Below are 12,427 nucleotides of genomic sequence, written 5' to 3'. Positions count from 1 at the left end.
CTGCAAGACGTGTGCACAGGGTGCTGGAAGGGGTGTTTACAGTGTCTTGGAAGGGGTGTGCACAGGGTCCTGGGTGGGGTGTGTACAGGGTGCTGAGTGGGGGTGTACCAAGCTCTGCGAAGGTCGGGGACAGGTCTACTAAGGTGCTGGGTGGTTTGTATATAGGGTACCAGGTGGGGGTGTGTACAGGTTGCTGGGTGGGGTTTGCACAGTGTGCTGGCTGTGTGTGTACAAGGTGATATGTGGGGTGGATACAGAATGATGGGTAGTGTGTGTTCAGGGTGCTGAGTGGCGTGTGTACAGGGTGCTGAGTGGGATGTCTACAGGGTGCTGGGTGGAGTGTGTAAAGATTGCTGGGTGGGGTGTGTACAGTGTGCTGTGTGGGGTGAATACAGGATGTTGGCTGTGGGTGTACAAGTTGCTGAGTGGGGCGTGTACAGGATACTGGTTGGGGTGTGCACAGGCTGCTGAGTGGGGTGTGTACAAGGTCCTGGGTGGGGTGTGTACGGGGTGATGGGTTTGTGTGTACAGGGTGCTGGGTCTGGTGTGTACAGGGTGCTGGGTCTGGTGTGTACAGGGTGCTGGGTCTGGTGTGTACAGGGTGCTGGGTCTGGTGTGTACAGGGTGCTGGGTCTGATGTGTACAGTATGTACAGGGTGATGTGTGGGGTGGATTCAGGATGCTGAGTAGGGTGTGTACAGGATACTGAGTGGGGTTTGTACAGGATACAGGGTGGGGTGCGTGCAGGGTGCTGATTGGGGTGAAAAGAGGATGTTGGCTGTGAGGGTACAAGGTGCTGAGTGGGGTGTGCACAGGGTGCTAGGTGGTGTGTGTACAGGGAGTTGAGTGGGATGTGTACAGGTGTAGATTGGGGTGTGTACAGGGTGCTGTGTGAGGTGTGTAAAGGGTGCTGGGTCGGGTGTGTACAAGGTGCTGCGTGGGCGTGTACAGGGTGCTGGGTCTGTCTGTAAAGGGTGCTTAGTGGGGTGTGCACAGGGTCCTGAGTTGGGTGTGTTCAGGGTGCAGAGTGGGGAGTGTACAGGGTGCTGATTCGCGTGTGTACAGGGTCCCGAGTGGGATGTGTACAGGATGCCGGCTGTGTGTGTACAAGGTGATATGTGGGGTGGATACAGAATGATGGGTAGTGTGTGTTCAGGGTGCTGAGTGGCGTGTGTACAGGGTGCTGAGTGGGATGTGTACAGGGTGCTGGGTGGAGTGTGTAAAGATTGCTGGGTGGGGTGTGTACAAGGTCCTGGGTGGGGTGTGTACGGGGTGATGGGTTTGTGTGTAAAGAGTGCTTGGTCTGTATGTACAGGGTGCTTGGTCTGTGTGTACAGGGTATTGGGTGGGGTGTGTACAGGGTGCTGGGTGGGGTGTGTACAGGGTGCTGGGTGGGGTGTGTACAGAATGCTGGCTGTGTGTGTACAAGGTGCTGTCTGTGTGTGTACAAGATGCTGAGTGGGGTGTGTACAGGATGCTGTATGGGGTGTGCACAGGATGCTGTATGGGGTGTGCACATGGTTCTGGCTGGGGTGTATACACGCATTTGATCGGGGTGTGTACAGGGTGCTGTGTGGGGTGTGTACAGGTTGCTGTGTGGGGTGTGTTCAGGGTGCTGGGTGGAGTGTGTGCAGGGTGCTGGGTGGGGTATGTACCGGGTGCTGTGTGGCGTGTGTACAGGTTGCTGTGTGGGCTGTGTTCAGGGTGCTGGGTGGAGTGTGTGCAGGTTGCTGGGTGGGGTGTGTGCAGGGTGCTGGCTGGGGCGTGTACAGGGTGCTGGCTGGGGTGTGTACAGGGTGGTGGGTGAGATGCGGAGAAGTTCCTTGGTGAGGTGTGTACAGGGTGGTGGGTGGGATGTGTACATGGTCCTCGGAGGGGTGTGTACAGGGTGCTGGGTGGGGTGTGTACAGGGTGCTGGCTGTGTGTGTACAGGGTGATGTGTGGTGTGGATACAGGATGCTGGGTACGATGTGTACAGAGTGCTGTACACTCTGTGGGATGTTTATAGGTGGTGGGTGGGGTGTGCACAGGGTGCTGGCTGTGTGTGTACAGGGTGCTGGCTGTGTGCACAGGGTGCTTGGTCTGTGTGTACAACGTGCTTGGTCTGTGTGTACAACGTGCTTGGTCTGTGTGTACAGGTGCTGTGTTGGGTGTGTACAGGGTGCTGACTGGGGTGTTTACAGGATGCTGAGTGGGATGTGTACAGGCTGCTGGGTGAGGTGTGTACAGGCTGCAGGATGGGGTGTGTACAAGGTGCTGTGTGGGGTGTATACAGGGTGCTGAGTCGGGTGTGTACAGGGTGCTGGGTGGGGTGTGTACAGGGTGCTGTGTGGGTTGGTTACAGCGTGCTGACTAGGGTGTGTACAGGGTGCTGGGTCTGTGTACAGGGTGCTGAGTTGGGTTTGTACAGAGTGCTGTGTTGGGTGTGTACAGGGTGCTGACTGGGTGTTTACAGGGTGCTGAGTGGGATGTGTACAGGATGCTGGGCGAGGTGTGTACAGGCTGCTGAGTGGGGTGTGTACAGGGTGCTGGGTGGCGTGTGTACTGGGTGCTGAGTGGCGTGTGTACTGGGTGCTGGGTGGGGTGTGTACTGCATGCTGGGTGGAGTGTGTACAGGTTGCTGGGTGAGTTGTGTACAGAATGCTGGCTGTGTGTGTACAGGGTGCTGGGTCTGTGTGTGCAGGGTGCTTCATCTGTGTGTACAGGGTGCTGTGTTGGGTGTGTACAGGGTGCTGACTGGGGTGTTTACAGGGTGCTGACTGGGGTGTTTACAGGGTGCTGACTGGGGTGTTTACAGGGTGCTGACTTGCTTGTGTAAAGGGTTCTGGGTGAGGTGTGTACAGGCTGCTGGGCAGGATGTGTACGGTGTGCTGGTTCTGTGTGTACAGGGTGCTGTGTGTGGTGTGACAGGGTGCTGGGTCATTGTGTACAGGGTGCTTGGTCTGTGTATGGGGTGCTGGCTTGCGTGTGTACATGGTGCTGGCTGGGTTGTGTACATGGTTCTGGCTGGGTTGTGTACATGGTGCTGGCTGGGGCATGTACAGGGTGCTGGCTGGGGCATGTACAGGGTGCTGGCTGGGGCATGTACAGGGTGCTGGCTGGGGCATGTACAGGGTGCTGGCTGGGGCATGTACAGGGTGCTGGCTGGGGCATGTACAGGGTGCTGGCTGGGGCATGTACAGGGTGCTGGCTGGGGCATGTACAGGGTGCTGGCTGGGGCATGTACAGGGTGCTGGCTGGGGCGTGTACAGGGTGCTGGCTGGGGCGTGTACAGGGTGCTGGCTGGGGTGTGTACAGGGTGCTGGCTGGGGTGTGTACATGGTGCTGGCTGGGGCGTGTACAGGGTGCTGGCTGGGGCATGTACAGGGTGCTGGCTGGGGTGTGTACAGGGTGCTGGCTGGGGTGTGTACAGGGTGCTGGCTGGGGTGTGTACAGGGTGCTGGCTGGGGCATGTACAGGGTGCTGGCTGGGGCGTGTACAGGGTGCTGGCTGGGGTGTGTACAGGGTGCTGGCTGGGGTGTGTACATGGTGCTGGCTGGGGCATGTACAGGGTGCTGGCTGGGGTGTGTACATGGTGCTGGCTGGGGCATGTACAGGGTGCTGGCTGGGGTGTGTACAGGGTGCTGGCTGGGGTGTGTACAGTGTGCTGGCTGGGGCATGTACAGGGTGCTGGCTGGGGTGTGTACAGGGTGGTGGGTGACATACGGACAAGTTCCTTGGTGTGGTGTGTACAGGGTGCTGGGTTCGTTATGCACAGGTTGCTGGGTTGGGTGTGCACAGGTTGCTGGGTTGGGTGTGCACAGGTTGCTGGGTTGGGTGTGCACTGGGTGCTGGAATGGCTGTACACAGGGTGCTGGAATGGGTGTACACAGGGTGCTGGAATGGGTGTACACAGGTGCTGGGACGGGTGCACACAGTGGGCTGGGAGGGGTGTACACAGTGGGCTGGGAGGTGCCTAAACAGTGGGCTGGGAGGGGCCTAAACAGTGGGCTGGGAGGGGCCTAAACAGTGGGCTGGGATGGGCATAAACAGGGTGCTGGGATGGGTGTGCACAGGGTCCTGGGTGGGGTGTGTACAGGTTGCTGTGTGGGGTGTGTTCAGTGTGCTGGGTGGAGTGTGTGCAGGGTGCTGGGTGTGGTATGTACCGGGTGCTGTGTGGCGTGTGTACAGGTTGCTGTGTGGGCTGTGTTCAGGGTGCTGGGTGGAGTGTGTGCAGGTTGCTGGGTGGGGTGTGTGCAGGGTGCTGGCTGGGGCGTGTACAGGGTGCTGGCTGGGGTGTGTACAGGGTGGTGGGTGAGATGCGGAGAAGTTCCTTGGTGAGGTGTGTACAGGGTGGTGGGTGGGATGTGTACATGGTCCTCGGAGGGGTGTGTACAGGGTGCTGGGTGGGGTGTGTACAGGGTGCTGGGTGCGGTGTGTACAGGGTGCTGGGTGGGGTGTGTATAGAGTGCTGAGTTGGGTGTGTACAGGGTGCTGTGTTGGGTGTGTACAGGGTGCTGAGTTGGGTGTGTACAGGGCGCTGAGTGGGTGTGTACAGGATGCTGGCTGTGTGTGTACAGGCTGCTGGCTGTGTGTGTACAGGGTGATGTGTGGTGTGGATACAGGATGCTGGGTACGATGTGTACAGAGTGCTGTGTGGGATGTTTATAGGTGGTGGGTGGGGTGTGCACAGGGTGCTGGCTGTGTGTGTACAGGGTGCTGGCTGTGTGCACAGGGTGCTTGGTCTGTGTGTACAACGTGCTTGGTCTGTGTGTACAGGTGCTGTGTTGGGTGTGTACAGGGTGCTGACTGGGGTGTTTACAGGATGCTGAGTGGGATGTGTACAGGCTGCTGGGTGAGGTGTGTACAGGCTGCAGGATGGGGTGTGTACAAGGTGCTGTGTGGGGTGTATACAGGGTGCTGAGTCGGGTGTGTACAGGGTGCTGGGTGGGGTGTGTACAGGGTGCTGTGTGGGTTGGTTACAGCGTGCTGACTAGGGTGTGTACAGGGTGCTGGGTCTGTGTACAGGGTGCTGAGTTGGGTTTGTACAGGGTGCTGTGTTGGGTGTGTACAGGGTGCTGACTGGGTGTTTACAGGGTGCTGAGTGGGATGTGTACAGGATGCTGGGCGAGGTGTGTACAGGCTGCTGAGTGGGGTGTGTACAGGGTGCTGGGTGGCGTGTGTACTGGGTGCTGAGTGGCGTGTGTACTGGTTGCTGGGTGGGGTGTGTACTGCATGCTGGGTGGAGTGTGTACAGGTTGCTGGGTGAGTTGTGTACAGAATGCTGGCTGTGTGTGTACAGGGTGCTGGGTCTGTGTGTGCAGGGTGCTTCATCTGTGTGTACAGGGTGCTGTGTTGGGTGTGTACAGGGTGCTGACTGGGGTGTTTACAGGGTGCTGACTGGGGTGTTTACAGGGTGCTGACTGGGGTGTTTACAGGGTGCTAACTTGCTTGTGTAAAGGGTTCTGGGTGAGGTGTGTACAGGCTGCTGGGCAGGATGTGTACGGTGTGCTGGTTCTGTGTGTACAGGGTGCTGTGTGTGGTGTGACAGGGTGCTGGGTCATTGTGTACAGGGTGCTTGGTCTGTGTATGGGGTGCTGGCTTGCGTGTGTACATGGTGCTGGCTGGGTTGTGTACATGGTTCTGGCTGGGTTGTGTACATGGTGCTGGCTGGGGCATGTACAGGGTGCTGGCTGGGGCATGTACAGGGTGCTGGCTGGGGCATGTACAGGGTGCTGGCTGGGGCATGTACAGGGTGCTGGCTGGGGCATGTACAGGGTGCTGGCTGGGGCATGTACAGGGTGCTGGCTGGGGCATGTACAGGGTGCTGGCTGGGGCATGTACAGGGTGCTGGCTGGGGCATGTACAGGGTGCTGGCTGGGGCATGTACAGGGTGCTGGCTGGGGCGTGTACAGGGTGCTGGCTGGGGCGTGTACAGGGTGCTGGCTGGGGCGTGTACAGGGTGCTGGCTGGGGTGTGTACAGGGTGCTGGCTGGGGTGTGTACATGGTGCTGGCTGGGGCATGTACAGGGTGCTGGCTGGGGCATGTACAGGGTGCTGGCTGGGGCATGTACAGGGTGCTGGCTGGGGCATGTACAGGGTGCTGGCTGGGGCATGTACAGGGTGCTGGCTGGGGCATGTACAGGGTGCTGGCTGGGGCGTGTACATGGTGCTGGCTGGGGTGTGTACATGGTGCTGGCTGGGGCATGTACAGGGTGCTGGCTGGGGCGTGTACAGGGTGCTGGCTGGGGCGTGTACAGGGTGCTGGCTGGGGTGTGTACATGGTGCTGGCTGGGGCATGTACAGGGTGCTGGCTGGGGCATGTACAGGGTGCTGGCTGGGGCATGTACAGGGTGCTGGCTGGGGCATGTACAGGGTGCTGGCTGGGGCGTGTACATGGTGCTGGCTGGGGCGTGTACAGGGTGCTGGCTGGGGTGTGTACATGGTGCTGGCTGGGGCATGTACAGGGTGCTGGCTGGGGCGTGTACAGGGTGCTGGCTGGGGCATGTACAGGGTGCTGGCTGGGGCGTGTACATGGTGCTGGCTGGGGCATGTACAGGGTGCTGGCTGGGGTGTGTACAGGGTGCTGCAAGGCGTATGCACCAGGTCCTGGAACGGGGGTGCACAGGGTCCTGGGTGGGGTGTGTACAAGGTGCTGGGTTGTGTGTGTACCGGGCTCTGCGGGGTGTCTGGGGGGTGCATGGGTACTAAGGTGCTGGGTGGTTTGTATATAGGATGCCGGGTGGGGTGTGTACAGGTTGCTGGGTGGGGTGTGAACAGAATGCTGGCTGTATGTGTACAGGGTGATGTGTGGGGTGGATACAGGATGCTGGGCGAGGTGTGTACAGGATGCTGGGCGAGGTGTGTACAGGCTGCTGAGTGGGGTGTGTACAGGGTGCTGGGTGGCGTGTGTACTGGGTGCTGAGTGGCGTGTGTACTGGGTGCTGGGTGGGGTGTGTACTGCATGCTGGGTGGAGTGTGTACAGGTTGCTGGGTGAGTTGTGTACAGAATGCTGGCTGTGTGTGTACAGGGTGCTGGGTCTGTGTGTGCAGGGTGCTTCATCTGTGTGTACAGGGTGCTGTGTTGGGTGTGTACAGGGTGCTGACTGGGGTGTTTACAGGGTGCTGACTGGGGTGTTTACAGGATGCTAACTTGCTTGTGTAAAGGGTTCTGGGTGAGGTGTGTACAGGCTGCTGGGCAGGATGTGTACGGTGTGCTGGTTCTGTGTGTACAGGGTGCAGTGTGTGGTGTGCACAGGGTCTTGGAAGGGGTGTGCACAGGGTCCTGGGTGGGTTGTGTACAGGGTGCTGAGTGGGGTGTGTACAAGGTCCTGGGTGGGGTGTGTACAAGGTCCTGGGTGGGGTGTGTACAAGGTCCTGGGTGGGGTGTGTACAAGGTCCTGGGTGGGGTGTGTACAAGGTCCTGGGTGGGGTGTGTACAAGGTCCTGGGTGGGGTGTGTACAAGGTCCTGGGTGGCGTGTGTACAAGGTCCTTGGTGGGGTGTGTACAAGGTCCTTGGTGGGGTGTGTACAAGGTCCTTGGTGGGGTGTGTACAAGGTCCTTGGTGGGGTGTGTACAGGGTGCTGGGTGGGGTGTGTACAGGGTGCTGGGTGGGGTGTGTACAGGGTGCTGGGTGGGGTGTGTACAGGGTGCTGAGTGGGGTGTGTACAGGGTGCTGAGTGGGGTGTGTACAAGGTGCTGAGTGGGGTGTGTACAGGATGCTGGCTGTGTGTGTACAGGTTGATATGTGGGGTGGACACAGGATGATGGGTAGGGTGTGTACCGGCTGCTGAGTGGGGTTTGTACGGGGTGCTGGGTGGGGTGTACACAGTGTGCTGGGTGGCGTGTGTACAGGAAGTTGAATGTATTGTGTAGAGTGTGCAGGGTGGTGTGTGTACAGGGTACTGCGTGGGGTGTGTACCGGGTGCTGGGTGGGGTGTGTACCAGGTGCTGGGTGGGGTGTGTACAAGGTCCTGGGTGGGGTGTGTACAAGGTCCTGGGTGGGGTGTGTACAGGTCGCTGGGTGGGTTGTTTACAGAATGCTGGTTGTGTGTGTACAGGGTGCTGGGTCTTTGAGTACAGGGTGCTGTCTGTGTGTGCACAGGGTGCTGGGTCTGTGTGTACAGGCTCCTTGGTCTGTGAGTACTGGGTGCTTTGTCTGTGTGTAAAGGGTGCTGACTGGAGTGTTTACAGGGTGCTGGGTGAGATGTGTACAGGGTGCTGGGTGGGATGTGTACAGGGTGCTGGGTGGGATGTGTACAGGGTGCTGGGTGGGATGTGTACAGGGTGCTGGGTGGGATGTGTACAGGGTGGTGGGTGGGATGTGTACAGGGTGGTGGGTGGGGTGCATACAGGGTGCTGGGTGGGGTGTGTACAGGCTGCTGGGTGAGGTGTGTACAGGCTGCTGTGCAGGGTGTGTAAGGGTGCTGAGTTGGGTGTGTACAAGGTGCTGAGTGGGATGTGTACGGGATGCTGGCTGTGTGTGTACAGGTTGATATGTGGGGTGGATACAGGATGATGGGTAGGGTGTGTACCGGCTGCTGAGTGGGGTTTGTACGGGGTGCTGGGTGGGGTGTACACAGTGTGCTGGGTGGGGTGTGTACAGGAAGTTGAATGTGGTGTGTAGAGTGTGCCGGGTGGTGTGTGTACAGGGTGCTGCGTGGGGTGTGTACCGGGTGCTGGGTGGGGTGTGTACAATGTCCTGGGTGGGGTGTGTACAATGTCCTGGGTGGGGTGTGTACAATGTCCTGGGTGGGGTGTGTACAAGGTCCTGGGTGGGGTGTGTACAAGGTCCTGGGTGGGGTGTGTACAAGGTCCTGAGTGGGGTGTGTACAGGTCGCTGGGTGGGTTGTTTACAGAATGCTGTGTACCGGGCTCTGCGGGGGGTCGGGGGGTGGGGTGGGCAGGTGTGCTAATGTGCTGGGTGGTTTGTATATAGGTTGCCGGGTGGGGTGTGTTCAGGTTGCTGGGTGGGGTGTGAACAGGATGCTGGCTGTATGTGTACAGGGTGGTGTGTGCGGTGGATACAGGATGCTGAGTAGGGTTTGTACAGGGTACAGGGTGGGATGCGTACAGGGTGCTGATTGGGGTGAATACAGGATGTTGGCTGTGGGTGTACAAGATGCTGAGTGGGGTGTGTACAAGATGCTGGGTGGGGTGTGTACAAGATGCTGGGTGGGGTGTACACAGCGTGCGGGGTGGGGTGTGCACAGCGTGCTGGGTGGGGTGTGCACAGCGTGCTGGGTGGGGTGTGCACAGCGTGCTGGGTGGGGTGTGCACAGCGTGCTGGGTGGGGTGTGCACAGCGTGCTGGGTGGGGTGTGCACAGCGTGCTGGGTGGGGTGTGCACAGCGTGCTGGGTGGGGTGTGCACAGCGTGCTGGGTGGGGTGTGCACAGCGTGCTGGGTGGGGTGTGCACAGCGTGCTGGGTGGGGTGTGCACAGGGTGCTGGGTGGGGTGTGCACAGCGTGCTGGGTGGGGTGTGCACAGGGTGCTGGGTGGGGTGTGCACAGCGTGCTGGGTGGGGTGTGCACAACATGCTGGGTGGGGTGTGCACAACATGCTGGGTGGGGTGTGCACAACATGCTGGGTGGGGTGTGCACAGCGTGCTGGGTGGGGTGTGCACAGCGTGCTGGGTGGGGTGTGCACAGCGTGCTGGGTGGGGTGTGCACAGCGTGCTGGGTGGGGTGTGCACAGCATGTTGGGTGGGTGTGCACAGTGTGCTGCAAGAGGTGTGCACAGGGTGCTGGAAGGGGTGTTTACAGTGTCTTGGAAGGGGTGTGCACAGGGTCCTGGGTGGGGTGTGTACAGGGTGCTGAGTGGGGGTGTACCAAGCTCTGCGAAGGTCGGGGACAGATCTACTAAGGTGCTGGGTGGTTTGTATATAGGGTACCAGGTGGGGGTGTGTACCTGGGTGGGGTTTGCACAGTGTGCTGGCTGTGTGTGTACAAGGTGATATGTGGGGTGGATACAGAATGATGGGTAGTGTGTGTTCAGGGTGCTGAGTGGCGTGTGTACAGGGTGCTGAGTGGGATGTGTACAGGGTGCTGGGTGGAGTGTGTAAAGATTGCTGGGTGGGGTGTGTACAGTGTGCTGTGTGGGGTGAATACAGGATGTTGGCTGTGGGTGTACAAGTTGCTGAGTGGGGCGTGTACAGGATACTGGTTGGGGTGTGCACAGGCTGCTGAGTGGGGTGTGTACAAGGTCCTGGGTGGGGTGTGTACGGGGTGATGGGTTTGTGTGTACAGGGTGCTGGGTCTGGTGTGTACAGGGTGCTGGGTCTGGTGTGTACAGGGTGCTGGGTCTGGTGTGTACAGGGTGCTGGGTCTGGTGTGTACAGGGTGCTGGGTCTGGTGTGTACAGGGTGCTGGGTCTGGTGTGTACAGGGTGCTGCGTCTGGTGTGTACAGGGTGCTGGGTCTGGTGTGTACAGTGTGCTGGGTCTGGTGTGTACAGTATGTACAGGGTGATGTGTGGGGTGGATTCAGGATGCTGAGTAGGGTGTGTACAGGATACTGAGTGGGGTTTGTACAGGATACAGGGTGGGGTGCGTGCAGGGTGCTGATTGGGGTGAAAAGAGGATGTTGGCTGTGAGGGTACAAGGTGCTGAGTGGGGTGTGCACAGGGTGCTAGGTGGTGTGTGTACAGGGAGTTGAGTGGGATGTGTACAGGTGTTGATTGGGGTGTGTACAGGGTGCTGTGTGAGGTGTGTAAAGGGTGCTGGGTCGGGTGTGTACAAGGTGCTGCGTGGGCGTGTACAGGGTGCTGGGTCTGTCTGTAAAGGGTGCTGAGTGGGGTGTGCACAGGGTCCTGAGTTGGGTGTGTTCAGGGTGCAGAGTGGGGAGTGTACAGGGTGCTGATTCGCGTGTGTACAGGGTCCCGAGTGGGATGTGTACAGGATGCCGGCTGTGTGTGTACAAGGTGATATGTGGGGTGGATACAGAATGATGGGCAGTGTGTGTTCAGGGTGCTGAGTGGCGTGTGTACAGGGTGCTGAGTGGGATGTGTACAGGGTGCTGGGTGGAGTGTGTAAAGATTGCTGGGTGGGGTGTGTACAGTGTGCTGTGTGGGGTGAATACAGGATGTTGGCTGTGGGTGTACAAGTTGCTGAGTGGGGCGTGTACAGGATACTGGTTGGGGTGTGCACAGGCTGCTGAGTGGGGTGTGTACAAGGTCCTGGGTGAGGTGTGTACGGGGTGATGGGTTTGTGTGTACAGGGTGCTGGGTCTGGTGTGTACAGGGTGCTGGGTCTGGTGTGTACAGGGTGTTGGGTCTGGTGTGTACAGGGTGCTGGGTCTGATGTGTACAGTGTGCTGGGTCTGGTGTGTACAGGGTGCCCGGTCTGGTGTGTACAGGGTGCTGAGTTGGGTGTGTACAGGGTGCTGAGTGGGGTGTGTACAGGCTGCTGGGCGAGGTGTGTACAGGGCGCTGTCTGGGATGTGTACAAGGTGCTGGGTCTGTGTACAGGGTGCTGAGTTGGGTTTGTATAGGGAGCTGAGTTGGGTGTGTACAGGGTGCTGAGTGGATGTGTACAGGGTGCTGAGTGGGCGTGTACAGAATGCTGGCCGTGTGTGTACAGGGTGCTGGGTCTTTGTGTGCACGGTGCTGGCTGTGTGTGCACAGGCTGCTGGGCCTGTGTGTACAGGGTGCTTCGTCTGTGTGTGCAGGGTGCTGTGTTGGGTGTGTGCAGGGTGCTGTGTTGGGTGTGTACAGGGTGCAGAGTGGGGAGTGTACAGGGTGCAGAGTGGGGAGTGTACAGGGTGCTGATTCGCGTGTGTACGGGTCCCGAGTGGGATGTGTACATAGGATATATAGGATGCCGGGTGGGGTGTGTACAGGTTGCTGGGTGGGGTGTGAACAGGATGCTGGCTGTATGTGTACAGGGTGATGTGTGGGGTGGATACAGGATGCTGGGTAGGGTGTGTAAAGGGTGCTGAGTGGGGTGTGTACAGGGTACAGGGTGGGGTGTGTACAGGGTGCTGATTGGGGTGAATACAGGATGTTGGCTGTGGGTGTACAAGATGCTGAGTTGGGTGTGTACAGCGTGCTGGGTGGGGTGTGTACGGCGTGCTGGGTGGGGTGTGTACGGCGTGCTGGGTGGGGTGTGTACAGCGTGCTGGGTGGGGTGTGTACAGCGTGCTGGGTGGGGTGTGCACGGCGTGCTGGGTGGGGTGTGAACAGCGTGCTGGGTGGGGTGTGCACAGCGTGCTGGGTGGGATGTGCACAGCGTGCTGGGTGGGGTGTGCACAGCGTGCTGGGTCAGGTGTGCACAGCGTGCTGGGTGGGGTGTGCACAGCGTGCTGGGTGGGGTGTGCACAGCGTGCTGGGTGGGGTGTGCACAGCGTGCTGGGTGGGGTGTGCACAGCGTGCTGGGTGGGGTGTGCACAGCGTGCTGGGTGGGGTGTGCATTGTAATGCTGGGCGGGGCTTGTACAGGTCGCTGAGTGGGGT

This window comes from Carcharodon carcharias, chromosome 14 (genome assembly GCF_017639515.1).
Source record: "Carcharodon carcharias isolate sCarCar2 chromosome 14, sCarCar2.pri, whole genome shotgun sequence".
In the NCBI taxonomy this organism is placed as follows: Eukaryota; Metazoa; Chordata; class Chondrichthyes; order Lamniformes; family Lamnidae; genus Carcharodon; species Carcharodon carcharias.
This window is presented reverse-complemented; position numbering follows the sequence as displayed.